Here is a 27,608-nt window from a genome sequence, read left to right as displayed (position 1 = left end):
TCAATGCGCTGAGCGACACCTACAGCATATTGTGAGTCTGATACAATATTCAAAGGTACTGTTGGCCAGCGCTTAAAAGCCATTATAATAGCATGTAATTCAACTATCTGTGGGGAACCTTGGATCCGCTCAATCTGGTGTTGCCACTTTCCACCTTCTTCCCAAGTTACTACAGCTTTGCCTGTTTTTCCGGACCCATCTGTAAAGACCGTCCGCCCATTCACTGGTTGCCGTTGGCACAACGGCCACTCTTCAATTTTTATATTGTTATAAAAGGAGAACATTTTATGAGGTGGATGGTGGGTATCAACCTGTCCATCGAATCTCGTCAATGCTATTTGGAGCTCTAAACTATTCTGCAAGCACCAGGTGAAATAGTCTTTTACTACAGGAATTATAATCAGATTGGGCTCTTCTCCCGCTAATTCACCTATTCTCTCACGTCCTTTCTTTATTAGGACAGCAAACATTTCCACTTGCGTTGCAATAGTTTTTGAGGGTTGATGGGGTAAAAAGACCCATTCCAGGACCATTAAGGGGTCCTTAAGGGAGGGGTCCCACTGCCCAATAATAGCCACTGGTTGTTGTCCTTGATTACAAATATATAATTGAAGGGGGAGGTTCTCACTACGGTGATGGCATTGCTGTGCCAACGAGATTCTTTCTTTCGTTAACCATTTGCAATGCTTTATGAGCCTCCTCAGTCCATCGCCTTGGGGCATTAATATCAGTGTCTCCCTTTAACAACTCAAAGAGAGGTGCCAATATCGAATTGTCTATCCCATATTGTAGTCTAATCCAGTTTATATTGCCTAGTAATTTCTGTACATTGTTCAGTGTTTTAACATCTGCATTAATGGATATCTGCTGTGGTTGAATGGTTTGCTGTAAAATCTTCCACCCCAGATACTTCCAAGGTGCTTGGGTCTGCACCTTTTCAGGTGCAATTTGGAGTCCTGCTGTCTGTAACGCTTGTTTTAAGGCAGGCAGTGCCTCTTGGACCTTATGACCAGATGGTCCAGCTAGTAGGATATCGTCCATGTAGTGGTATATGTATATCTCCGGGAAGCATTGGCGTACTGGTTGGATAGCTTTCGCAACATAGGTTTGGCACATGGTTGGGGAGTTTTTCATGCCTTGTGGTAGTACGGTCCAATGATATCGGTCCATAGGCTCCTTCCTATTGATCTTTGGTACCGAGAAGGCAAAAACAAGGAGCGTCGTCAGGATGCAAAGGAATTGTGAAAAAACAGTCTTTCAAGTCCATAACAACGATGTCCCAATTACGGGGTATCATTGTAGGTGAGGGTAATCCTGGCTGCAAGGAGCCCATGTCCTCGATCACTGCGTCGATTCGTCGCAAATCATGCAGTAATCTCCATTTCCCGCTCTTCTTCTTGATGACAAACACTGGCGAATTCCATGGGCTGGTTGTCAGAACAATATATCCTTGTTGGAGTTGTTCTTGAACCAACTCCTGCAGCGCTGCGACCTTATCTCTTGTGAGCGGCCATTGATCCACCCATACCGGTGATTCCCTTTTCCATGTGAGACGGAGTGTCGGTTGCTCATCAATGGCCGCTACTGAAAATTTTCAGGGGAGGAGATGGTGAATTTATATTGTCCCATGACATCTCGCCCCATCAGGCTGATGGGGATGTTAGCAATGTAAGGGCGTACTGTGCACATAGTACCTTCTTGGGTTTTTATAGTAAGCATCGTGGCACTCTGAAAGGTGTTTGGCATTCCTCCCACTCCAACCAATCCGCCTGAGGGAGTTGTCATGGGCCAAGCAGAGGTCCAGTCTTTAATGGCAATGACGGTAACATCCGCTCCAGAGTCCACCAGCATCTTGCATTGACTGGAGGGTGGGTGCTCAGAGTTATTCCAAAGGGTAACAGTAAGCGTTGGCTGATGCTGGGCTATGTCGGCGGCCCAAAACGCCTCGGGGAACCCGGTTGACACGAATCCTGCCGCTCCCCTGATAGCGTCCACAGCCTTTGGTACTACTGCTTGGAAAAGAATCAATTGAGCAATTCTAGTTCCCTTTGGTATTGACAATGGTGGAGACGGTGTCCAAGCCATAGCTTGGATTTGTCCATTATAGTCGGCATCTATTATCCCCGGCAAAACAAACAATTCGGTCAAAGTTGTACTTGATCGTCCTAGCAGCAATGCACTACAGTCACTCCCAATTGGTCCTTTGACGTTCAATGGAATTTTATGAACGTGAGTACCCCACAAGGTGGCGTCTGTTACTGTGGAGGCATCCACTCCGGCACTCCCTCTGGTTCTGGCTGAGAGGGTGTCCACGGTGGTAACCGTGGCAGCGGGGCTGCAGGTGGCGCTGGACCATGCGTCAGCATTGCATTTGTTGCCCTCCCTTGTGGGAGGTTCCTCCTTTGACCGGGATGCGGGGGTGCTTATGTCGTCGCGCGGCCCCGCCCCGCGCTCCTCTTCCTGTTTCCCTGCCGCGGCGGCAAAGGCTGCCCTTCCGCGTTGTATTTAGAGCGGCATTGGCTCGCCCCGTGGCGTCCTTTCCCACATCTGGGACATAAAGTGGGCGGAACTGCCGGCGAGTTGCCCCCTTGCCCACGCTGGGGGCATGCGAAGACTAGGTGGCTCGGGTCTCCACACCGATAGCATTTTTTCTTACCCTGTGGGTCCTGACTGAAGGTTAGTGCTGTTGCAAAAGCGGACGCCAGCGATTTGGTATGATGTTCGATAGAACCCACTCGGTTACACGCCTCTATCATCTGCACTATTGTTGCATTCATGGGCAGAGCCTGTAACACCTTTTTACAATCGGTATTTGCGTTTTCCACCGCTAGCCTTTGTAGCAAGGCGTCTCTTGCTTCCCGATTGTCAATCTGCTTATCTAGTGCACCGCGAAGCCGATCTATAAACTGCATGTATGGTTCAGACACCCCTTGCTGGACCTTTGTAAAGGGCTGCGCAGGCTTTCCGGTCTCTGGAATTCTTAACATTGCCTGGAGGGCTAGGGTCGCAGTCAGATGGAGGATGCCTGGATCTAGACACGCCTGAAGGCGTGGATCCACCATCAGGTCTGTACCCATCAGTTGAGGTATACCGGCTCCGAAAAGCGGATCCCCCGGCTGCCTTTCTAAATTTTGGAGCGCTGCATGTTCATAGAAATCTCTCCATTTCTGTTCCCATAATAATTTTTGTGTCAGAGTTAATATCATTGCTGCCATTTGTCGCATGTCAAAGGGGACTAAAAGCTGTCCTGTCATGATATTCTCCAGCAGGCACTGTGTCAGGGGACTGATAACCCATAATTGGTCACTGTCTTACGCAGTTCTTTAATAAGGTCCCACTGGAAGGGGTGCCAGTCATTTTGCCCATGATCCCGAACTTGGACTGGAAAAACGAGCCCTGTGCCCCCCCCCCCCCCCCCCCCTCCTTTATTGCTTCTCTCTGAAGTTGTTTCCAACGATCTCGGGGGTCAAAGGGACCCACGTCGGGTGGCGCCTCTGGCCCTGTGGGCGGTGGCAGCGGCGCGGACAGCCGCTGAGATATTGTGTCCGCCTCTGTTCCCAAGTCTATAAGGTTTACTTTCTCTGGTGGTACGCGGTCACCGCTTTTTATTTCACCCACCTGCGTAGCCTGAGCGGCTGCTGTCTGTGCCCTTTTTTCCACTTGCCATGATCTCAATGTCTCAGTTACTAAGGGGCAGGTTGTCATCACCTCAGCAGCTGTTGTATCTCCCTGCGAGGCAGCGTCCCATATAGTTGTCCCCGCGTTTTCCCAAGTTTTTACATCAAATGCCACTGAAGCTGTTGCTGGGGCCCCATGCTTTTGTAAGAACTTTAGCAATAGTTTCACTTTATACGGGTCATTTTTCACTCCTCTTTTTACCAGGAGTTGAGTCAATAACTTAACTATCACCTTCTCCTTGGCTGATAGATTAGCTCCCATAGTTAATGCCCCAGCCGCTCACCTGCTTCTTGAGGTGATGTCCCGGGATTAAAGCCGCGGTCCCGCCGCCAGCTTGAGTCGTTCGACTGCGGTCCCTCCGGATGCTTCTCTCAGCGTTGCTCTCTTCCCGATCACGTCGGGGTCACCATTTGAAGGGATGAAAGACACGGACTCCCGATGGCTCGTGAACAGGAGACGTTTATTGCAGTTTTTTCTCCACTACATATACTTTCCCCGTAGCCCCATACGCTGTCCACGTACCCGAATCGGTCATACAATTGGTTAGAGACCTTCAGACACATGCCTCAAGCCAGCCAGCAATTGGCCACTGCGCAAAGCTCATCTTTAACACTGCAGCCAAGTTATTTATCTCGACCTTGCTCAAGTTTTTGTTTCTACCGCTTACTTTCTCATTATCTCTAGTTCATGGATGTGTGAAACAGCGCAAGGCTACTTGTGAATTCCTTCCCCTCAGTTACTTGTAGCTTCCAGTCTTTGTAACAGATGCTTGCTGCTAGAGCATTTGTGATGATAAGGTGAATCATAGAATCATAGAACAGCTTGGGTTAGAAGGGACCTTAAAGATCATCTAGTTCCAAGCCCCGCTGCCATAGGCAGGGACAGCACCCACTAGCTCAGGTTGCCCAGGGCCTCATCTAACCTGATCTTTAACACCTCCAGGGATGAGGCATCCACTACTTCTCTGGACAACCTGTTCCAGTTCCTCGCCACCCTCCGAGTGAAGAATTTCTTCCTAACATCTAATCTAACATCTCCCCTCTTTTAGTTTAAAACCGTTCCCCCTTCTCCTGTCATTGTCTAACTGAGAAAAAAGTTGCTCTCCATCTTTTTTTATAAGCCCCCTTTAAGTGCTGAAAATCTGCAAGAAGGTTACAGAATCATAGAATATCCAAGTTGGAAGGGACCCACAAGGATCATCGAGTCCAACTCCTGGCACCACACAGGTCTACCCGCCCCCCCCCCCCCAAAAAAAAAAAAAAGAAGAAGAAAATAAAATCAGATCACGTGTCTGAGAGCATTGTGCAAATGCTTCTTGAAATGCAGGCTCGGTGCAGTGACCACTTCCCTGGGGAGCCTATTCCAGTGCATGACCACCCTCTCAGTGAAGAACCTTTTCCTGATATCCAGTCTGAACCTCCCCTGTCGCAGTTTCAAGCCGTTCCCTCACGTCCTATTGCTGGTAACCAGAGAGAAGAGATTAGTGCCTGCCTCTCTGCTCCCCCTCGTGAGGAAGCTGTAGATTGCAATGAGGTCTCCCCTCAGTCTTCAGGCTGAACAGACCAAGTGACTTCAGCCACTTCTCATATGTCTTCCCCTCTAGACCCTTTACCATCTTTGTTGCTCTCCATTGGACACTCTCTAACAGTTTTATACCTTTCTTGACACCCAAAACTGCACACAGTACTCAAGGTGAGGCTGCACCAGCGCAGAGTAGAGCGGGATAATCAGTTCAGTTGACTGACTAGCAATGCCGTTCTTAATGAACCCCAGGACACAGTTGGCCCTCCTGGCCACCACGGCACACTGCTGGATCATGTTGTAGTGGGTTTACATGGCAAGGTTTTGGTAGCGGGGCAGACCACAGGGGTGGCTTCTGTGAGAATAATCCAGAAGCTGCCCCATGTTAGATAAGGGGCCTGCTGCTCCCCAGAGCTGAGCCAATAAGCGATGTTGTTTGTGCCTCTGTGAGAGCAGATTTAAGAAAGGGAAAAAATTGCTGCACAACAGCAGCTGGGAGAGCGATGAGTGAGAAATAGCCTTCCAGACACCAAGGTCAGTGAAGAAGGAGGGGGAGGAGGTGCTCCAGGCACTGGAACTGAAGTTCCCCTGCGGCCTGTGGAGAAGACCATGGTGTGGTGGTCTTACTTGGGTGGGCAGCCAAGCTCCACCACAGCCGCTCTCTCACTCCCACTCCTCAAAGGGGAAGGGGGAGAAAATACGACACAAAGGGCTCAAGGTTTGAGATAAGGATGATTTAATTAAAGGGAAAAGGAAGGGGAGAAAAAAATAAAAAGTTTGCCTTTTTGAAGGCCTCGTGGAAGCACAGAGAGAGAAAAGCAGTTACTCTCTACTTCCCATCAAACAGTGATGTTCGGCCACGTCCTGGGAAGCAGGGCCTCAATACGCGTAGCGGTTGTTTGGACAGATGTTTCCACACCGAGAGCACCCCCTTCCTTCCCCTTTCCCACCTTTTATTGCTGAGTGTGACATCATTGGTTGGTTTAGGTCAACTTCCCTGGTGATGACCCCTCACCGACTCTTGCCCACATCCAGCCTGCTGGCTCTTGGGGGGTTTGGAGGGAGTCCTGATGCAGTGCCAGTATTGCACAGCAATAGACAAAACACTGGTGTGATACCAATGCTGTTCCAGCTACAAGTGCAGAGCACAGCACTGTATGGGCTTCTGCAGGGAAAGTTAACTCCATCCCAGCCAAACCCAGCACACATGGTGGAGCAGGTTGTCCTCCCGCAGCCCATGGTGTAACACGGCGGAGCAGATTTCCATGCTTCAGCCCATGGAGAAGGCAACAGTGGGGCAGGTGGACCTGCACTGAAGGAGACTGCAGCCTGTGGAGGACCCCTGCCGGAGCAGATTCCGGGCTGGACCTGTAGACCATTGAGAGGGGACCCCACAGGAGCAGGTGACCTGGCAGGAGCTGCTGCCCATGGGGGACCCCAGTTGGAGCAGTGTGCTCCTGATGGATGGACCCTGTGGTACGGACCCATATTTGGAGCAGTTCTTGAAGAGCTGCTGCCTGTGGGAAGTCCACACAGGATCAGTTCGTGAAGGACTGCATCCCGTGGGAGGGACCCCACGTTGGAACACTGGAAGAGAGTGATTGAAAAGGAGCGGTGGAGATGAAGTGCTATACAATGAGCGCAACCCCATTCCCGGTTCCCCTGCGCTGCTCAGGGGGAGGAGGTGGAAGAGGGTAGATGGGGGGAAGGTGTTTTTGGTTTCTTTCCTTTGTTTCTCACTTGTCTACCTTGTTAGTGAGAAAAATCTCAATAATTTTCTTCAGACAGGATCTTCTGTGAAGCTATTTTATTCGCGATTGCAATGGCAGGCATCCTGCCAATTAGGAGCACATTATAGTAAACATATCATAACCTTTTATTCCCTACTACCCGACACCTGATCACCTCCCCTGTTTCCTCATTGGCTGAGTACTACAGGTTTACAAGCTACTCGATGCTCCTCTATACCATATATGTACAATTTTTTTGATCAACCCTTTAATTTCTCCTTTTTCCCTTTTTTTTTTCTCCTTACTTATGTTTAGAGAACTTGTGATCTTTGTTTTTTACTGTTCTCACACTGCTCATCCTGTTTTTCTCAGTCTTCTACCTTATTTTGGAACAGTGAGGCCTTCTACCGTCCACTTATCTACTTAGCATTTCTCTTTGTTGTGACTACACAATTAACTTTGAATACAGGTTAGTTTTCTACTGCAAAAACACACTCTACTTCAAAAACATTAGACTGCAAAAACATTTTCACAATTCCCCCCTCTTATTTTCTTACTCCTATTATTGTTTTTGCACCTCTTCACATCCCCCACTCTTGAGTTTTTCCAACATTAAGGTGCAATATTTTTCTTTGGATGTCACAGGGCATGACAGATATATAATGCCATCATTATTATAATACCAACAAATAGTTGTTTGAGCCAATTCCATTGAGGTAACCACGAAGTTAGTTTCTCCCAAATGTTTCTAAATCCCCACGAAGTGCCATCTTGAGCCACTCTATGTAGGATCTTGTTGTTGTTTTTTTTCCCCCAAAATATTTTTGAGGTCAGTCAAATTCGTACTATTTGATCTATATATATACAGCAACTAGCATTAATTACAGTGCACGCTTCTCCTTATGAGGTTATTTATAAATCTAATACCATTCAGTTCTAGAGTACTATTTTTTCAAACTTATCTCCTTTTTCTTGCATCCAGAGTGTTATTTTATAGTTCTTCAGTTATAGCTGGCATATTTACAATAGCTTTTTCTAATTCACTCACCCCTAACCAAGGTAGAAACCACTTTGCAAAACAGTGAAATGCCCTGTTTCTTTTTACTAGAGGATTATCTGGAGTCCGCTTAATTCTGCATGTGGTTTCAAGGGGGCTTTGGCTCTGTGGGTCTTCCATAATAGTTACATTTGGAATTATTGCCCCCAGGGTGCAAGCTCCCTTCCATCCTAGGGGCAACACCTTCCTGGCTTTATGGCCACATAGCCAGTACCACCCCTTGCCATCTGGGACAGGCAATCCGGTTACAGGATTCTCATGTTGTATCTGGTGTGCATTATGTATATTAGCATTCCTGTAGCTACCATATTCGGTACAGTATGGATTATTCCCCACTTCATGGATAATATTTCCACACCCAGGGTCAGTACTATTGCCCCCTGAGTTTCTATCAATGTTGTTTAAATGGCACCTTTGATAACACAGTATATTGTAGCCAGGATTACGTGTAGGGAGCTCAACGTCAAAATCTATTCCTTCCCGGGACTGAGTACCATCTGTCATTTTGAGAAATCTAGAGAATCCAGACACAGTTGCTGCTGGAAATAGCAATCAGGGACAAAGTCTTTTCAGTCTTTCTAGGCATTTGGGTGCAAAGCCAACAATTATTTCGAGACAGAACTCGAGAGATGTTCTGGATTAATTGGAAATGCTGATTTTTCCCTCTATCCTATCACTAATCCATTGAGAATAGGTATTACTAAGATAAACTTAAAATACATCATTTCTATATATATATCCCTACAATAATTAAGGAATAATAATAAAGAAAAACAATAAAAATCACAAACTAATAAGGATTCTTCTGGTGGGGATTAAATCCCCCCCCCCCCCCCCCCGTTCTCCCACTTCCAGGAAGCGTTCCCTGGAAACACTCCAGTTCTGTGTAATTCAATCCCTTTTACTCATTAATTCATTAAGAATTCTTCTAAGGAGAAGTTAAAGGTTTACAATAGATAGTTTTAACAGTTTTAACTTTAAAAGTCTTTGTTAATGCAGTCTCTCAGGTTTCAGGGTTAACCGATGCTTTTACCCAGGTATGAGTCCACCCTTTCTCAGCTGTTCTTACTGTTGTCTCAGTAGTCAGGAGCACTTGGAACAGTCCGTCCCACTCAGGTTGCAGCTTCGATTCTCTCCTTCTCGGAATGGATGGATCAGGACTTCCAAGGGTGGGGTTTGTGCTAACGATCCACAGGTCCTGAGAGATGACAAAGAGGACGACAGCTCGAGTATATAGTTCTTAAGAAAAGCATCTTTTGTCTCAATTTGAGGTAATTCATTCCCTTTGTCCAGGTACAGCAATCCAAATAATATTTCATATGGTGAAACTCCCACATCTTTTCTTGGTGCAGTTTGAATTCGGACAAGTGCCAAAGGTAAGCACTTCATCTGGGGAAGCCGAGTTTCCAGAACTTAGTCAATTGCTTCCTTGCTGTCTGATCTGCTCCACCCTTCCAGAAGAGGAAGGATGCCAAGGAGCGTGAAGTTTCCACTTAATTCCTAGAGTCCACATAGCCCTTGCAATATTTCTGACATAAAGTCATTTCCTTGATCAGAGTCAATATTTTCAACAATTCCATACCTGGGAGTTATTTGTTCTAGAATTACTTTGGTTACTATGTTCGCAGTAGCAGATACTGAAGGGAAAGCTTCCATCCATCCTGACAAATGATCGACCAAGACTAATAAGTATTTAAATCTACCTACTCTAGGGAGTTCTGTAAAATCTACCTGTACATTTTGGAAGCGTTGAATTCCTGGTTCTCGCTCCCCTTGGCCTGACTGCAGATAATTTTCCTATTTACCTTCTGACATACTACACAACTCCTGCATACTTGTTCAGCCAAAGTATATATATTCCTACACATACATATTTCCATAGCACAGTGTCACACATTGCTTGAATTTCCCAGTGACCCTCTTGATGTAAACCAGTTAGTATTTGCCTCATTAGCACTTTATTCAGCATTTCTCTCCCCTCAGGGAGTATCTGTTTTCCTTCGGACTTTGTGGCTCCTAATTCCTTAAAAACCTCTTTCTCTTAAAACTTTTTAGTTCTTTTTAGTTTTGGGTAGGGGTAGCTCAGCAATTCCCTGAATCCTCTCTGGATTTATTCTTCATTTTCCCTCATACACTAGATGCCCTAAATATTCAACTTCTCTTTCTACGTATTGTAATTTATTTTCCAATACTTTTAAGCCCTGTTTTCCCAGAAAGTTGAATAGCTTGTTAGTGGCTTCCTTCACAGCTGTTTTCTCCTGTCCTGACAATAAAAGCTCATCCACATATTGTAACAGTAACACCTCTTATGCAGGTTGGAATTGCTCCAATATTTGTTCTAGAACTTGCCCAAATAAATTGGTGGCCCTGTAAACCCCTGAGGTAAAACTGTCCATCTGTATTGCTGCTTCTACCCCATTTCAGGGTCTTTCCACTCAAAGGCAAATATATCTTTGCTCCCAGGGTCCGAGAGCACCCCATTAATATCACCATTATTCCAGTCTAACAATTTACTATTCAAATGCCCAATTTCATAATCAAATCCTTTCCCAAGGAGTTAGTCCCTGCCTCGGGTACATACAATAATTGTCCAGTGATCATTCTATCCCTAGTTTCAGCCTGGTATCCCCAAAAAATAGCACCGTTATCCCAGTCCCTTCTACATCCATCACATTTAGGGTTTCATTAGTTAGTTTAAGCCTTGATACTTTACTTAGCTTCTCACAGTAATAGGCAATAAATTTTACTAATCTCCCAACGCCGAGTCTGTTTTGCCCGTGATGATAATTGTTTTAATTTTAATTTTAATTAATCTTGGAGGTGATTATGGACTGGCCAGAAGGCAAATACTTTGGGATATCATCAGAGGAGGAGGTGGTCCGTGCTGAAGAAGCCCCACTGTACAACAAGCTACCGGAAAATGAGAAGAAATATGCCTTGTTCACTGATGGGTCCTGTCGTATTGTGGGAAAGCATCGGAGATGGAAAGCTGCTGTATGGAGTCCTACACAACGAGTTGCAGAAGCTGCTGAGGGAGAAGGTGAATCGAGTCAGTTTGCAGAGGTGAAAGCCATTCAGCTGGCTTTAGATATTGCTGAACGAGAAAAGTGGCCAGTTCTCTATCTCTATACTGATTCATGGATGGTAGCAAATGCCCTGTGGGGTTGGTTACAGCAATGGAAGCAGAACAACTGGCAGCGCAGGGGCAAACCCATCTGGGCTGCGGCATTGTGGCAAGATATTGCTGCCCGGGTAGAGAACCTGGTTGTAAAGGTACGCCATGTAGATGCTCATGTGCCCAGGAATCGGGCTACTGAAGAACATCAAAACAACCAGCAGGTGGATCAGGCTGCTAAGATTGAAGTGGCTCAGGTGGACCTGGACTGGCAACATAAAGGTGAATTATTTATAGCCCGATGGGCCCATGACACCTCAGGCCATCAAGGTAGAGATGCAACATACAGATGGGCTTGTGATCGAGGGGTAGCCTTGACCATGGACACTATAGCACAGGTTATTCATGATTGTGAAACATGTGCTGCAATCAAGCAAGCCAAACGGTCAAAACCTCTTTGGTATGGAGGACGATGGCTGAAATATAAATATGGAGAGGCCTGGCAGATTGATTACATCACACTCCCTCAAACCCGCAACGGCAAGCGCCACGTACTTACAATGGTGGAAGCAACCACCGGATGGCTGGAAACATATCCTGTGCCCCATGCCACCGCCCGGAACACTATCCTGGGCCTTGAAAAGCAAGTCCTATGGCGACATGGCACCCCAGAGAGAACTGAGTCAGACAACGGGACTCATTTCTGAAACAACCTTATAGACACTTGGGCCAAAGAACATGGTATTGAGTGGGTGTATCACATCCCCTATCATGCACCAGCCTCTGGAAAAGTTGAACGATACAATGGACTGTTGAAGACTACACTGAAAGCAATGGGTGCTGGGACATTCAAAAATTGGGATACACATTTGGCAAAGGCCACCTGGTTAGTCAACACTAGGGGTTCTGCCAACCGAGCTGGACCTGCCCAATCAAACCTGTTACGCACTGTAGAAGGGGATAAAGTTCCTGTAGTGCACGTAAGAAACATGCTGGGTAAAACAGTCTGGGCTACTCCTGCCTCAGGAAAAGGCAAACCCATTCGTGGAATTGCTTTTGCTCAGGGACCTGGATGCACTTGGTGGGTAATGCAAAAGAATGGGGAGGTCCGGTGTGTACCTCAAGGGGATTTGATACTGGGTGAGAATAGCCCATGAGTTGAATTGTAGTATGTTAATTATTATATAATACTGTATGTCATCACTACCATGATTGCTATATATCATAGATGAAAATGGTGATTAATTACAAGGTATTGGAAAGAGTGTAACCTGAGCATGACATAAATGGTATGGAATAAGGGGTGGATAACTGTCCTGGTTCCAGTTAGGACAGAGTTAATTTTCCCTCATAGTAGCTGGTAGGGTGCTATGTTTTGGATTAGGATGAGAAGAGCGCTGATAACATGCTGATGTTTTAATTGTTGCAGAGCAGTGTTTACACCAGGCCAAGGACTTTTCCGCTTCTCGCTCTGTCCTGCCAGCAAGCAGGGTAGGGGTGCAGCAGGAGCTGGGAGGGGACAGACCCAGGACAGCTGACCCAAACTGGCCAAAGGGGTATTCCATACCATCTGACGTCATGCTAAACAATATATAGGGGTGGCTGGCCGGGGTGGGGGGCCGGCTGCTTGGGGATAGGCTGGGCATCGGTCAGCGGGTGGTGAGCAATTGCATTGTGCATCACTTGTTTCTTACACGTTATTATTATTAATACTATTATCATTATCACTATTATTATTATTATTATTATTATTATTATATTCCTGTCTTAATAAACTGTCTTTATCTCAACTCACCGGCTTCACTTTCCCGTTTCTCTCCCCCATCCCAGAGAGGGAGGGGGGAGGGTGAGCGAACGGCTGTGTGGTGTTTAGCTGCCAGCCGGGTTAAACCACAACAGGGTCGAAGAACAGCAGGTGTCAGTCGCTACCACAACTGTGCACCGGCGGCAATATCGCACCAACCGAGACTCCCTGATTCCCATCCATAAGCTAATTTGTCAACTGGAGAACCAAGGAGCGATCAGCAAGACTCATTCACCTTTTAATAGTCCCATATGGCCAGTGCGAAAGTCTAATGGTGAGTGGAGACTAACAGTGGACTATCGTGGCCTGAACGAAGTCACACTAATCTCCCAACGCTGAGTCTGTTTTGCCCGTGATGATAATTGTTGAATTACCTCCCTGTCCTTATTTCAACCCTTGAGCCCTTTTCATCATATTTTCTCCCCCTTTTCCTTTGAGGAGGGGGAGTGAGAGTTTCTGAGCGGCTAAGGTGGAGCTTAGCTGCCCAGCTGAATAAAACCACCACACATGTTCAGCTTGTTGTCAATCAAAACCCCCAGATCCCTTTCTGTGGGGCTGCTCTCCGGCATCTCATCCCCCCGTCTGTAGATATAACCAGGGTTGCCCCTTCCCAGGTGCAGAATCTGGCACTTCCTCTTGTTAAACTTCATACTGTTGGTGCTTGCCCAGCTCTCTAGTTTTTCCTGATCTCTCTGCAAGGCCTCACCACCCTCGATGGAGTCAACAGATCCACCCAATTTGGTATCATCTGCGAACTTGCTCAAAAAACCTTCAAGTCCTTCATCCAAATAATTTATGAAAACATTGAAGAGGACTGATCCTAAAACGGAGCCCTAAGAGCGCCAATTAGGAAAGGTGCTCTCCTAGACCTGTTGCTTGTAAACAGGGAGGGTCTGGTGGGTGAAGTGGCGATAGGTGGCTGCCTTGGCCATAGCGACCATGAAGTAGTCGAGTTTAAAATCTTTGGTGAAAGAAGGAAAACTGCCACCAAAACTTCAACCCTAGACTGGGGGAGAACAGACTTCAGACTGCTCAGGGTACTAGTTAGTGAGGTCCCTTGGGAAACTGCTTTTAAAGACATTGGGGTCCATCAGTGCTGGTCAGTTTTTAAGCTCAGTTAGATTTGAAGCTGGCCAGCAGTGTGGGGGACGAGAAAAAAGGCTTTTTAAAATATGTTAACGGGAAAAGGAGGACCAGAGCAAACATTGGTCCGATACTTGATGAGGATGGTCACCTAATAAACAGGGACATAGACAAAGCAGAGATGTTTACTGCATTTTTCGCCTGTCTTCAACACTAGTGATGGGCTCTGGGACCCCAGCTGCCCTGAATTGGATGACCATGACTGAGGGAATGATAAACTCATAGTTAAACCCAAACTTGTGCAGGATTTGCTGCTCCACCTGGATGCATATAAATTCTGATGGGATTCATCCCAGAGTACTCAGAGAGCTGGCTGATGTCATCGCAGGAACTCTCTCAATTATTTTTCAATGGTCTTGTGAATCTGGAGAGGTCCCAGTTGACTATAAGCTGGCAAATGTACCAATTTTCAAGAAGGGCAAGAAAGAAGATCCTGGCAATTACAGGACTGTCAGTCTCATTTCAGTGCCTGGTAAAATTATGAAGAAGATTATTCTGGGAGTTATTGAAAAACACCTGAAGGACAACACAGTCATTGGTCAGAGACAACATGGGTTCACAAGGCAAAGGTCATGTTTAACAAACTTTATTTCCTTCTATGACAAGATCACCCAGCTAGTTGACCAAAGAAAGCTAGTCGATGTAATCTTTCTGGATTTCAGTAAAGCTTTTGATACTGTCTCTCACAGTATCCTTCTGGACAAAATGACCAGAATGCAGTTAGATAAAAGCATGATAAGATGGGTGAACAATTGGCTGGTGGGTTGGGAGTTCTTGTAAATGGGGTTACATCAGGCTGGCAACCTGTCACTGGTAGGGTTCCCTAGGTCACTCCGGAGCCTACTCTTCTGTAGGCTGAACAGCCCCAGCTCTCTCAGCCTTTCTTCATAGGAGAGGTGCTCCAGCCCCTTGATCATCTTTGTGGCCCTCTCTGGACCCGTTCTAACAGGTCCACATCTTTCTTGTGCTGTGGGCCCCAGACCTCAATGCAGTACTCCAAGTGGGGCCTTACAAGGGCAGAGTAGAGGGGGACAATCACCTCCCTTGACCTTCTGGCTATGCCTCTGTTGATGCAGCCCAGGATGCAGTTGGCCTTCTGGGCTGCAAGCACGCACTGCTGGCTCGTGTCAAGCTTTTCGTCCACCAGAACCCCCAAGTCCTTCTCTGCAGGGCTGGTCTCAAGAGGACTGCTCTTATTCTCCCAGTCTGCACTCGTGCCTGGGATTGCTCCAACCCAGGTGCTCCAACCTTGCACTTGGATGTGTTGAACCTCATTAGGTTCACGTGGGCCCAATTCTCAAGCTTGTCCAGGTCCCTTTGGATGGCATCCCTTCCTTCTGTTGTATCAACCGCACCACTCAGCTTGGGATCATCTGCAAACTTGCTGAGGGTGCACTCGATCCCACCGTCTATGTCACTGATGAAGGTATTAAACAGTACCGGTTCCAGGACAGACCCCTGAGGGACACCACCCGTCACCAGCTTCCACTTGGACATAGAGCCATTGACCACCACTCTCTGGGTGCAACCTTCAAGCCAACTCCTTATCCATTGAATGGTCCACCCATCAAATCCATCTCTCTCCAATTTGGAGATCAGGATGTCATAAGGGACCGTGTCAAAGGCCTTGCAGAAGTACAGGTAGATGACATTGGTCGGTCTTCCTTTATCAACTGATGCAGTCACTCCATCATGGAAGGCCGACAGATTGGTCAGGCATGATTTGCCCTTGGTGAAGCTGTGCTGGCTGTCTTGGATCACCTCCTTGTCTTGCATGTGCCTTCACATTGCTTCCAGGAGGATCTGTTCCATGATCTTGCCAGGCACAGAGGTGAAGCTCATCGGTCTGTAGTTCCCCAGGTCCTCCTTTCTACCCTTTTTCAAAATGGGAGTGGTGTTTTCCTTTTTCCAGTCACCAGGGACTTTGCCTGACTGCCGGGACTTTTCAAATATGATGGAGAGTGTCTTGGCAACTACATCAGCCAATTCCTTCAGGACCCTGGGATGCATGTCATCAGGCCCCATAGACTTGTGCTTGTTTAGTTTCATCAGGTGGTCTCGAACCTGCTCTTCACTTACACTGGGGGGGACTTTGCTCCCCCAGCCTCCATCTACAGGTTGAGGGAAACGAAAGACTTGGGAAGACTGACTGGCAGTGAAGACTGAGCCAAAGAAGTTGTTGAGTACCTCAGCCTTCTCTGTGTCTGTCGTTACCAGTTCACCATTCTCATCCATCAGAGGGAGTACACTCTCCTTGGCCTTTCTTTTCTGAGCAATGTACCTATAGAATCCGTTCCTGTTATTCTCTGCGTCCCTTGCCAATCTCAGTTCCATCTGTGCCTTGGCTTTCCTGATCCCATCCCTGTACTCTTCCCAGGCCACATGTCCCTGCTTCCACTGCCTGTTCATTTCCTTCTTGCACCTCAGTTTGACCAGCAGGTCCTTGCACAGTCATCCCTGTTCACTTTCTTACACAGTGGGATGGAGAGTTCTTGTGCTCTAAGGAAAACATCCTTAAAGAGTTGCCAGCTCTGTTCAGCTCCTTTGTCCCTAAGGACAGTGTTCCAGGGGATCTCATCTACTAGGTCTTTAAATAGCTGGAAGTTTGCTCTTTGGAAGTTCAGGGTCCTGACTTTGCTCTTTGCCAGGCCCATATTTTGCAATATCACAAACTGAACCAGGGCGTAGTCACTGAAGTCCAGACTACCTCCAGTCTTGACCTGTTTAATGAGCTCTTCCGCATTGGTGAGCACCAGGTGCAGTAACACTTCTCCTCTGTTTGGTTTGTCCAATAGCTGGACCAGGCAGTTTTCCTCAATGGACTCCAGGAGTCTACTGGATTGTTTACTGCCTGCCACGTGGCTTTCCTAGCAAACATCTGTGTGGTTGAAATTCCCCAGGGTGATGAGAGCCTGTGAGCACGATAGTTTTTATAGTTGAAGCAAGAAGGCCTTATCCAGAGGCTCCCCTTGATCGGGTCGCCTGTAGTAGACCCCAACCACAAGCTGTCCTTTATTGGTGTGGTCCTTAACTTTCACCCAGAAGCTCTCAGCCTGTCCAACCATCTGTCCATGGCTGTTTCTCAAAGGCATCTCTTCACAATTAATCCCTTCCCTAACACAGAGAGCAACATCCCCCCCCCCCCCCCCCCCCTTCCCTTCCTATCTCTTCTGAAGAGCTTATAGCCCTTTATTCCAGTGTTGCAGTTATGTGATCCGTCCCACCATATTTCTGTGATAGCAATCAGGTCATATTTGTCTAGTTGCACCATGGTTTCCAACTCTTCCTGCTTGTTTCCCATGCTGCATGCATTGCTGTAGAGGCACTTCAGCTGGGCTATCGGTCATATATTTCCAGAACCCTTCCTGACTGCACTGGGACAGTTCACAAGTATTTCCCTGCTGTTACTTAGAGTGAATGTGTTCTCAGGTATGCTTTCTTCACTCAGAGGTGCATCCCCTTCCCCCACCACATCTAGTTTAAAGCCCTCCTCATAATCCCAGACAATTTACTGCCCAGAACACTCTTGCCCCACCTGGACAGCTGCGTCCCATCCGGCATCAGCATGCCTGGTCCCTCAAAAGCATGTCCAAGGTCATAGAACCCAAAACCTTTAGCATGGCACCAGCCTCTCAGCCAATCATTCACTTGGTCCGTTCGCCTCCTTCTTCCTGGGTCCCAGTCACCAACTGGGAGGACAGAGGAGAACACTACTTGCACTCCCAATCCCTTCAACAACTTTTCAAGGGCCATAGAGTCCTTTTTTTGATATTTCGGAGTCTCCTTGTTGCAGCATCATTTGATCCTACTTGAAAAAGTAGGAAGGGGTGGTAGTCTTTGGGACCCACCAGACTTGGTAGCCTCTTAGTAATATCATGAATATGGGCCCCAGGCAGGCAGCAAACCTCTCTGGAGAGATTGTCCAGATGGCAAATGGGAGCCTCAGTGCCTCTCAGAGAGGAGTCTCCAATGACTAACACCCTTTGTGCCTTCTTTGTGGCACTGGTTTTGATGCAGGTGGTTGACTGAGCCAACTTTGTGTGGCTGGCCTTTCTGAGATCTTTACTAGTTCTCCCAAAGTCTCCTCTCTCCTGCCCTAGAACATCATATCTGTTGCACAGGAGCACTTCAGGGGCAAGGGGGAGACTCCTCCTCCAGCTCTGATCAGAGAAAAGGGTCCACTCTCCCTTGTCCTGTGAGTCTTTCAAATGTGCTCATTCAGGGCTGCAAGCTTGTTTACCCACCCCTTGCCTGGACTTGAGACAGGGCTGTTGCTTGGACTGTGACAACATATAATACCATTTGTCAATTTCCCGCTCAGATTCCTGAATGCTTTGTTGTCTTCTGAGCTCCTCTTGCAACAGAGCCACCTGTTTGAAAAGCTCAGCCAGCTGGGCACACTTGCACCCATGACACCCACCTCTGCCTTCAGGACCTAGGGGGACTTCCAGAGACTGGAGTTCCCTGGAACTGAGGGTCTGGGCAGCTCTTTTAAAACAAAATTGTTAGAAGCATTAGATCAGTTTAATAGTTGCTAATCACAATGTTGATTTTTTTTTTTATTTTTTTTTTTTGATCTCAGGTCTGCTGTGCCTGTTTTTCAAGTTGAGTTATATAGCACATTACTTACTCTATGTGCTCACTGTCGTACTGTTTATCCTTTCTGGGGGCTGGTTTAAGGTTATTATTTTGCTGTATTGTGTAACACTGGCTTATGATAGGGTAAAATTACTGGTCATGAGACTAATCTGGTATTTATACTCAGCATTGCCGTCAACTCCATACTTTGGAAACTATATCTCAGAAACTTTTAACAATTACACCTTTTACCCTTTTTCTACAGGGAGCTGATCTATGGAGGGGACAGGGGGAGATGTTTTTTTCCCCCTTGTTCACTCTTCCTTTCTCCTTCCCCTCCCCTTTCCCCTCCAGGCTAGTTACGATAGCTTTTCAAAACTTTGAATATCCTTGGGATGTTCAAACCAGCATGTTCTTACTGTTATGTCTCCAGAATGCACTTCAAGTTTTGTTTAAGGTTAAACTACTTAGGAATGCCATCCAGAGATCTGTCCTGAGGCAGGATAGTTATGAGTGGCAGGGAGTGTGGGAGGATATGGGCAGGCATCTAGAGCAGTGGGTACCTCCAGTGTTTTGGAAATTCACCCCTGAACAACTGCAAAATCCTAAAAAACTGTTAGAATGCTTGCAAAAGGGGTGTCATCACCCTAGCAATTCCAGAGATACACAAATCACTGCAACGTGCTGGAACTTGGCCTATGCTTACTGAGCCACAATCAATGCCACTCTAACCCCTGTGCTGGACGCTGCATCCATTCCAACCCCTGTGACAGGCCCCAAGGCTGGGCCAGGGAAACAGACTGTACCAATGTCACTTGCACCTGTAACCAAGATGAAACAGTGGACTAGAAGGTCAGGTCACTTAGAAAGCAGAGGAACTCCTACTCAGACTGGGAAGAAGAAGACGAGGCAGGCTACTCCGAAGTGGCTGGGCCATTAGAGGAACAGGAATACGAAGAAGAAGATATCATAAAAGCATCAATAACTACCCGAGGCCTATCCTAGTGTGAGCTACAAGATTTTTTGCAAAAAGATTTCAGTTGTCATCCAGGTGAGCACCTTGTCACCTGACTGCTCCGGTGCTGGGATAGCAGGGCCAATAGCCTGGAATTAGTGGGCAGGGAAGCCAGGCAGCTGGGATCCTTCGCTAGGGAAGGGGGCACTGACAAAGAAGATGGAAAAGATGCACAAATCTTTACCCTCTGGAGGCGTCTCCTGTCAGGTGTGAAGGAAAGGTATCCCTTCATGGAAGATCTTGTATGTCTACCAGGCAAGTGAACCACCATGGAGAGGGGTATCCAGTACCTGAGGGAATTAGCCGTGCTGGAGGTGATTTATGAGGACCTAGACAATGAACAGCTAACCAAAGATCCAGATGAAGTCAAGTGTACACGACATGTGGCAGACTTTTATAGTGCACCATCATCATATGCCAGCTCATTGGCAGTAATGACCTGGAAAGACCATGAGGAACCCACGGTGGATGAATTGACTAAACAACTCCGGCAGTACGAAGAAAGTCTCTCCTCTTCCCTACAGGCCTGCGTCTTGGCTGAAGAGGAGTTTTCTCAAGAGGTCTACCAACTCAAAGTTAATTCTTTGGTGAAACATTCCCAAGAGGTCAAACAACTTAAAAAGAATTTATCTTCCTCCCCACCTGTATGAACTAGTGTCTCAGCTATCAAGAGTAAGCATCCCGCTGTTCAAGAAAGAAGATATACTGGGTACACATCACATGCCACCCTGTTGTTTAACAGTTATGATTATGGAGAGGACATGAGGAAATGGGATGGAAAATTTACCTCGACCCTAGAGGCACGGGTACGTGAGTTGCAAGGAAAAACCATCGCAAAAGGGGGGTTCTCTGAGAAGCTTGCTGCTCCAATTTCCAGCGGGCAGTCCTCCAGACACAGTAATGAATATTATGACCAGGACTAGAAGGGCCCCGCCTCCAGCCAGGGGGAGGAAAGGGACAATTGTTTTTATTTTACTGTGTGGATTCGGTGGCCTGGCACATCAGACGCACAAAAGTATAAGGTTTTAGTAGATACCGGTGTACTGTAATGCCATCAAGCTATAAAGGCACAGAACCCATCTGTATTTATGGGGTGATGGGGGGATCCCAGCAGTTAACTGTATTGGAGGCTGAAGTGAGTCTAACGGAGTCTAATGGAGAACTGAGGCTAACAGTGGACTATCATGGTCTCAATGAAGTAAAGCTACCACAGAGTTCTGCTGTGCCTGACATGCTAGAACTTCAATACGAGATGGAGTCAAAGGCAGCCACGTGGCATGCCACAACTGATATCTCTAATGCATTTTTCTCCATCCCTTTGGCAGCAGCGTGCAGGCCACAGTTTGCTTTTGCAAGGAGGTTTATACGCACAAGGATTGAAGAAGAAACAGGATAAGGGTTACTGTTGGGCTTTGACCAATAGTAACCTTTTGATGTGTCTGTTTCTTTTCGCTATTTCTCTCTACTGGTCACATAGGATATCGATTTGGAGACGTTAATTACGTTAGCTTGTGTCTTTTCAAATGCTTGCATGTAAATAAAATAATCCAGAAGCAATATGGGATTCACAGAAACTGAATTCATCCAGCCCGACTTGTTAGAATGTGGTGTATTGTGATATTTTGTGATGGAATATCATACTCTCATACTGCAGGTTAGTGGTTCAACTAGCTTTTAGAGATTATCTGAATTTTTATCCTTTTGCATACCCAAATGTGATCTCTCCTTGAAACTCAGTCGTACAGAGCTATTAGCATACTCTAAATTTGTTTCTGAAGTTCTTTGATCTTTCTGAGGTAAGAGATGTACTATGTGAACATTTTTGCCTTTCTGTATCTGAGACTAGGTGTTATATCTAAACATTTGAAGTGTTAAGTTAATTCATCACTTTAGCATTCTGTTTTTGTTAAACTCATTCTTGGTCCACAGGCTAATAGGAAAATTATAGAATTGAGTAGTGCTAGAACAACGAAGTAGACGAAAGCCCGTCCCAGTTGGAGAGGGTGCCTAAGGCAAGGCAACCTACCCCCCGCATTGCTACATCAGCTGTCAAAAAAGAAAAAAGGGTTATTGTCATGGGGGACTCCCTTTTGAAAGGGACAGAGGGCCCAATATGCCGACCGGACCCAACCCACAGGGAAGTCTGTTGCCTCCCTGGGGCTCGGGTGAGAGACTTTGCTAAGAAAGTCATGCGCGTGGTACGGCTCACCTACTACTACCCGCTACTGGTCTTTCAGGCTGGTAATGATGAGGTAGCAACGAGAAGTCCGAGAGCAATCAAAAGGGACTTTAGGGCTTTGGGGCGACTACTTAAAGGATCAGGGGCACAGGTTGTGTTTGCCTCTGTCCTTCCGATAGGGGGGGAATCGATGCTGACAAGCAGACTCATCACATTAACACGTGGCTTCGGGACTGGTGCAACAGGCAGAATTTCGGGTTTTTCGATCACGGGAAGGTCTATGCGATACCGGGCCTGCTGGCACCAGATGGGATGTGCCTCTCTCAGAGAGGGGTGAGGATTTTTGCTCAGGAGTTGGCAGGGCTGATAGATAGGGCTTTAAACTAGAGTTGAAGGGGGAAAGGGATAAAACCAGGCATGCCGGTGATGAGCTAAGGGATGGTGTGCTAGAATCAGAGGGACTGTGTGCTAGTGAGGCCCTTCGGACGGCTCCACAAGGTGCTGCGTGTAGGGAGGCGCATTTGAAGTGCTTCTACACAAACGCACGCAGTATGAGGAATAAAATGGATGAGCTAGAAGTCTTGGCCCAGTCCCACAGCTACGACATCATCGGCATAAGCGAAACCTGGTGGGATGAGTCCTGTGGCTGGTGTGTTGCAATAGATGGTTACAGGCTCTTCAAGAGGTACAGGCAGGGTACGCAAGGTGGCGGGGTGGCAATGTATGTGAAGCATGGGCTGGACTGTGTGGAACTTGAAGTTGGCGATGGCAAAGTTGAGAGCCTCTGGGTAAGGATTAAGGGACGAACAAATAAAGGGGATGTCACTGTGGGAGTCTATTACAGACCACCTGGCCAGGATGACGACGCCGATAAATTAGTCTTTGAGGAACTAAGAGATGCCGCGAGATCAACTCCCCTTGTCCTTATGGGGGATTTCAACTTGCCAGACGTCAACTAGGATCACCACACGGCTGACATGAGCAAGTCCAGGAGGTCCCTAAAGCACCTAGATGATAACTTCTTGGTGCGGGTGCTAAGGGAGCCAACTAGGAAAGGTGCCCTCCTAGATCTGTTGCTGGAGAACAGAGAGGGTCTTGTGGGGGACATGTCAATTGGCGGCCGTCTCGGTCATAGTGACCATGAAGTGGTTGAGTTTAGAATTTATGGTGACAGAAGGAAAACTGCCACCAAAACTTCAGCCCTGGATATGGGGAGAGCAGACTTCAGGCTGCTCAGGGAAGTAGTCAGCAAGGTCCCCTTGGAAACTGCTTTTGAAGGCATTGGCGTCCATCAGTGCTGGTCAGTCTTCAAGCACTGCCTCCTAAAAGCACAGGATCAGGCAATTCCAAAATATCGGAAGTCAGGCAAGCGGGACAGAAGGCCGGCCTGGCTGACCAGGGATCTTCTACTGGAGCTTAGGCGAAAAAAGAAAGTGTAAGGCTGCTGGAAGGAGGGTCAGGCAACGTGGAAGGAATACAGGGACACTGTTCGTTTTTGTAGGGAGAAAATTTGTGCGGCCAAAGCCCAGCTAGAGTTGAAGCTGGCCAGGTCTGTGGGAGACAATAAAAAAGTTTTTTTTAGATATGTGAACAGAAAAAGGAGAACCAGAGAAAACACAGGTCTGCTACTAGATGGGGAAGGTCTCCTCACAGACAATGACATAGGCAAAGCAGAGACGTTTAACGCCTTCTTCGCTTCTGTCTTCAACGCTGATGATGGGCTTCAGGACCCTTGGTGCCCTGAGCTGGAGGACCATGATGGTGGGAATGACAAACTCCCAACCGACCCTGAACGTGTGTGGGATTTGCTGCTCCACCTGGATCCGTACAAGTCCATGGGTCCGGATGGGATTCATCCCAGGGTGCTTAAAGAGCTGGCTGACATCATCGCGGGACCTCTCTCAATTATTTTTCAACGGTCTTGGGAATCTGGAGAGGTCCCAGTTGACTGGAAGCTGGCAAATGTGCCAACTTTCAAGAAGGGCAAGAAAGAAGACCCTAGCAATTACAGGCCTGTCAGTCTCACGTCAGTGCCTGGTAAAATTATGGAGAGTATGACCCTTGAAGCTATTGAAGCGCACCTGGGGGACAATGCAGTCATTGGTCCCAGCCAACATGGGTTCACGAGGGGTAGGTCCTGCCTAACAAATTTGATTTCTTTTTATGATAAGATCACCCATCTAGTCGATCAAGGGAAACCAGCTGATGTGATCTTTTTGGATTTCAGTAAAGCTTTTGACACAGTTTCCCATAGGATCCTACTGGACAAAATGTCCAGCATACAGCTAAACAAAAGCATCATCCGATGGGTGAGCAATTGGCTGATGAGCAGGGCTCAAAGGGTTGCGGTAAATGGGGCCACATCTGGCTGGCAGATGGTCACTAGTGGGGTCCCTCAAGGCTCCATTTTAGGGCCAGTCCTCTTCAATGTTTTTATAAATGATTTGGATGTAGGACTAGAAGGTGTTTTGAGTAAATTTGCCGACGACACCAAACTTGGAGGAGTTGTTGACTCTTTTGGGGTGGAAAGGCCTTGTAGAGAGATCTGGACAGATTGGAGAGCTGGGCGATCACCAACCACATGAAGTTTAACAAGAGCAAGTTCTGGGTCCTGCATCTGGGACGGGGCAACCCTGGGTATACATACAGACTGGGCGACAAGATGGTGGAGAGCAGCCCTGCAGAGAGGGATCTGGGGGTTGTGGTTGACAGTAAGGTGAATATGAGCCAGCAGCGTGCCCTGGCAGCCGGGAGGGCCAACCGTATCCTGGGATGCATCAAGCACGGCATTGCTAGTTGGTCGAGGGACGTGATTGTCCCGCTCTACTCTGCGCTGGTGTGGCCTCACCTTGAGTTCGTTGTGCAGTTCTGGGCACCACAGTACAAAAAGGATGTGAAACTGTTGGAGAGTGTCCAGAGGAGGGCGACGAAGATGGTGAAGGGCCTAGAGGGGAAGACATATGAGGAGCGGCTGAGGTCACTTGGCCTCTTCAGCCTGGAAAAGAGGAGGCTGAGGGGGGACCTCGTCGCAGTCTACAGCTTCCTCGAGAGGGGGAGTGGAGAGGCAGGCACTGACCTATTCTCCGTAATCACCAGTGATAGGACCAGCAGGAACGGTGTTAAGCTGAGGCAGGGGAAGTTTAGGCTAGACATCAGGAAGAGGTTCTTCACCGAAAGGGTGGTCGCACACTGGAACAGGCTCCCCAGGGAAGTAGTCACTGCACCAAGCCTGTCTGAAGTTAAGAAGCGTTTGGACTGTGCACTTAGTCACATGGTCTAAACTTTTGGGTAGACCTGTGAGGTGCCAGGAGTTGGACTCGATGATCCTTATGGGTCCCTTCCAACTCGGGATATTCTATGATTCTATGATTCTATGATTCTATGATTCTATGATTCTATAATTCTATGATTCTAGTCTTTGTGAATCAATTCTTGTTTTCCTTTAACTTTTTAAAAATGTTAGTGCATCTGTTGTGTATTGGGTATATTGGGTATTTGACTGAAGATCTTAAAAATGTTTCCTAATGTATGAACTTTTTTCTCCTTGTTATGCAGAACCTATATATAGTTTGCTTGTATAGTTATTCTTTCAGAACTTTCATTGATACTTGCTAGTATGTTAATATTTTGGAAAAAAATAAGAAATAGCCATCTGACAGAACTACTGCTTAGTTAGTTTGTGCTTAATCTTCACTTTCTGCCAAATTGATGTATGATTGGAAATGGGTGTAAGGCCATCCTGCCTGATGGCAGGATTCTCTGTGCATAAAGAGCTTTTAAACCAGACCAGGCTTCATTTCTAAACAAATTTTGACATAAACAGAAGGACTATTTTTATGAAACTTCTACCCTGGCCAACTTCAGTAATCTGAAGTTATGTCAAGAACATGACAAAAAGATGCATGTCCTAAGTAGTCCATAATTTCATATATCCATTTTTGTTCAATTCTAATGGGTGCAGTGAGCCTTTCTTGGTATTTGGGGAGTTTTGAGGGAAGTGGGTGTTATAAATGACTGAGTCCCAAATAGGATTACAACCAAAGTTTACAATTTATTAAACGAATAGAGGCAAGCAAACAGCGCTGGGTGCGCCGGGAGTCTCTGCTCCACCAGGACGCACACCTGTTACGTAAGGCGGCTGGTTTTTATGCTCCTAGGCTAATACATATTCATTACTACTTCTAGAAGAGGCAGGGTTATTATAATTGGTTTCCCGAATCCGAAGTCCTCCCAGGTGCACCTGCTTATCAGTCTCTGTTAGTCTCTCGGGGGCCGCTCGGACGGGGAGGCTCATATTCTTCCTCCTTATCTAGTGGTCTTTTGGCCGGATGTCAGAAGTTACTGCACGTCCGTGCAGAGTCAGCAGTTTTTCTCTGAAGAAATCCCTTTGCTCTCTTCTCACCTAAACCCAGGCCTCAATGTTAACCCTTCAAACCCCTTAGTGGCACGAATTGCTGGACCATTCCTTATATGGGTGTTAAGATTGATAAAAACAAGGGCTATAACAAAAAGGAAATGGGAAGAATATGGAATAGGATTTGAAAGCCAAGTAAAATGTGTTAGATTTTAAGATATAAAAGATATATGGGGTTTAATATATAAAATAAGCACTGTGTTTGAAATAAAACTCACTTCCCCCACACACACAAACATTTTTTTTTAAATTACTGTTGTAAAATGGCAATTTAAACTGAATAATATGTTCTCATAGTTTTCCTTTAAGTGTAGGGTCAATTTTTCTTAAATTCTCTGCCAAACATAATATGGACTTCCCCACCTTTGACAGTTCCAACTTTCTTCATCTTCCAGTGCTTGCTACCTACTGCATACTCCGGGGCATGTCAAGCAATTAATGGGGATTTCTATTCTGATGGCTAGGTAAATGTCTGAGGAGTGAGTAAAGGAAAAAAATCTGTTCCTGTGTGTGGCAATGACAAGGTAACTGTTAACTGAAGTAGATAAATGACAGATTTAATAATTTGTGTGTGTTTTTTTTTTTTCCAGAAGCATTTGCTTTGACAGTTTATCTGCTTATTGATTGAGATAAAGACAGTTTATAGCTTGATGGCATTAGAGTACATTGTGCACCGGTGTCTACTAAAGCCTTATACTTCTGTGCATCTGACGTGCCAGGCCATCGAATCCACACAGTCCAATAAACTCGATTGTCCCTTTCCTCCCCCTGGCTGGAGGCAGGGCCCCTCTAGTCCTGGTCAGAATCTTCGTTTCTGTGTCTGAAGGACTGCCTGCTGGAAGTTGGAGCAGCAAACTTTTCAGAGAACCCCTTTTTCCCAATTGTTTTCTTTTGCAACTCACGTACCCGTGCCTCTAGGGTCGCAGTAGATTTTCCATCCCATTTTCTCATGTCCTCTCCATGGTCACGTAGGTAAAACCACAGGGTGGCACGGGGTGTGTACCCACCATATCGTCTTCCTTGCACGGATGAACGCTTACCGCTGATAGCTGAGACACTGGTTTGTACAGGTGGGGAGGAAAATGATCTCTCTTTAAGTTGGTGGACCTCTTCAGAAAGTTTCTCCACAGCTGAGACACAGGCCTGTAGGGAAGTGGAGAGACTTTCTTTGTACTGCCGGAGTTGTTTAGCCACTTCATCCACTGTGGGTTCCTCATCCTCTTTCCAGGCCATTATTGTCAATGAGCTGGCATATGATGATGGTGCGCTCCATACAAACTTCCACCACATGGTTCATGTACACTGGACTTCATCTGGATCTGTGGATATTTGTGCGTCATCTAGGTCCTTATAAATCACCTCCCGTATGGCTAA

General features: G+C 46.8%; 4 protein-coding genes and 1 long non-coding RNA gene across 6 annotated transcripts in view; 3 read left to right on the top strand and 2 right to left on the bottom strand.

Annotated features, from left to right (window-relative positions):
- LOC308184723 (uncharacterized protein) overlaps window positions 1-27,608 on the top strand; it is a 324,716-nt gene that overhangs the window by 102,698 nt on the left and 194,410 nt on the right. The window lies entirely within an intron of this gene.
- LOC308184910 overlaps window positions 1-27,608 on the bottom strand; it is a 127,300-nt gene that overhangs the window by 47,578 nt on the left and 52,114 nt on the right. The window lies entirely within an intron of this gene.
- The window catches only part of LOC308184748 (uncharacterized protein), a 435,815-nt gene that overhangs the window by 358,378 nt on the left and 49,829 nt on the right, over window positions 1-27,608 (top strand). The window lies entirely within an intron of this gene.
- LOC308184796 (ceramide transfer protein-like) overlaps window positions 1-27,608 on the top strand; it is a 78,145-nt gene that overhangs the window by 6,458 nt on the left and 44,079 nt on the right. The gene's annotated exons all lie outside the window — the stretch shown is intronic.
- The window catches only part of LOC308184769 (uncharacterized protein), a 104,530-nt gene that overhangs the window by 39,086 nt on the left and 37,836 nt on the right, over window positions 1-27,608 (bottom strand). Inside the window, exon 2 of one of the 2 annotated variants that reach the window (XM_080572298.1) lies at window positions 24,163-24,221. The exons of the other annotated variant lie outside the window; for it this stretch is intronic. The gene's annotated coding sequence lies outside the window, so the exon portion shown is untranslated. Of the gene's footprint in view, window positions 1-24,162; window positions 24,222-27,608 lie in introns of those variants that run through there. 2 annotated transcript variants of the gene reach the window in all.

Source organism: Anser brachyrhynchus (genome assembly GCF_964034855.1).
Source record: "Anser brachyrhynchus genome assembly, chromosome: W".
Taxonomy (NCBI): domain Eukaryota; kingdom Metazoa; phylum Chordata; class Aves; order Anseriformes; family Anatidae; genus Anser; species Anser brachyrhynchus.
The sequence above is the reverse complement of the archived record's forward strand: the minus strand, read 5'-3'. Positions and strand labels throughout refer to the sequence as shown.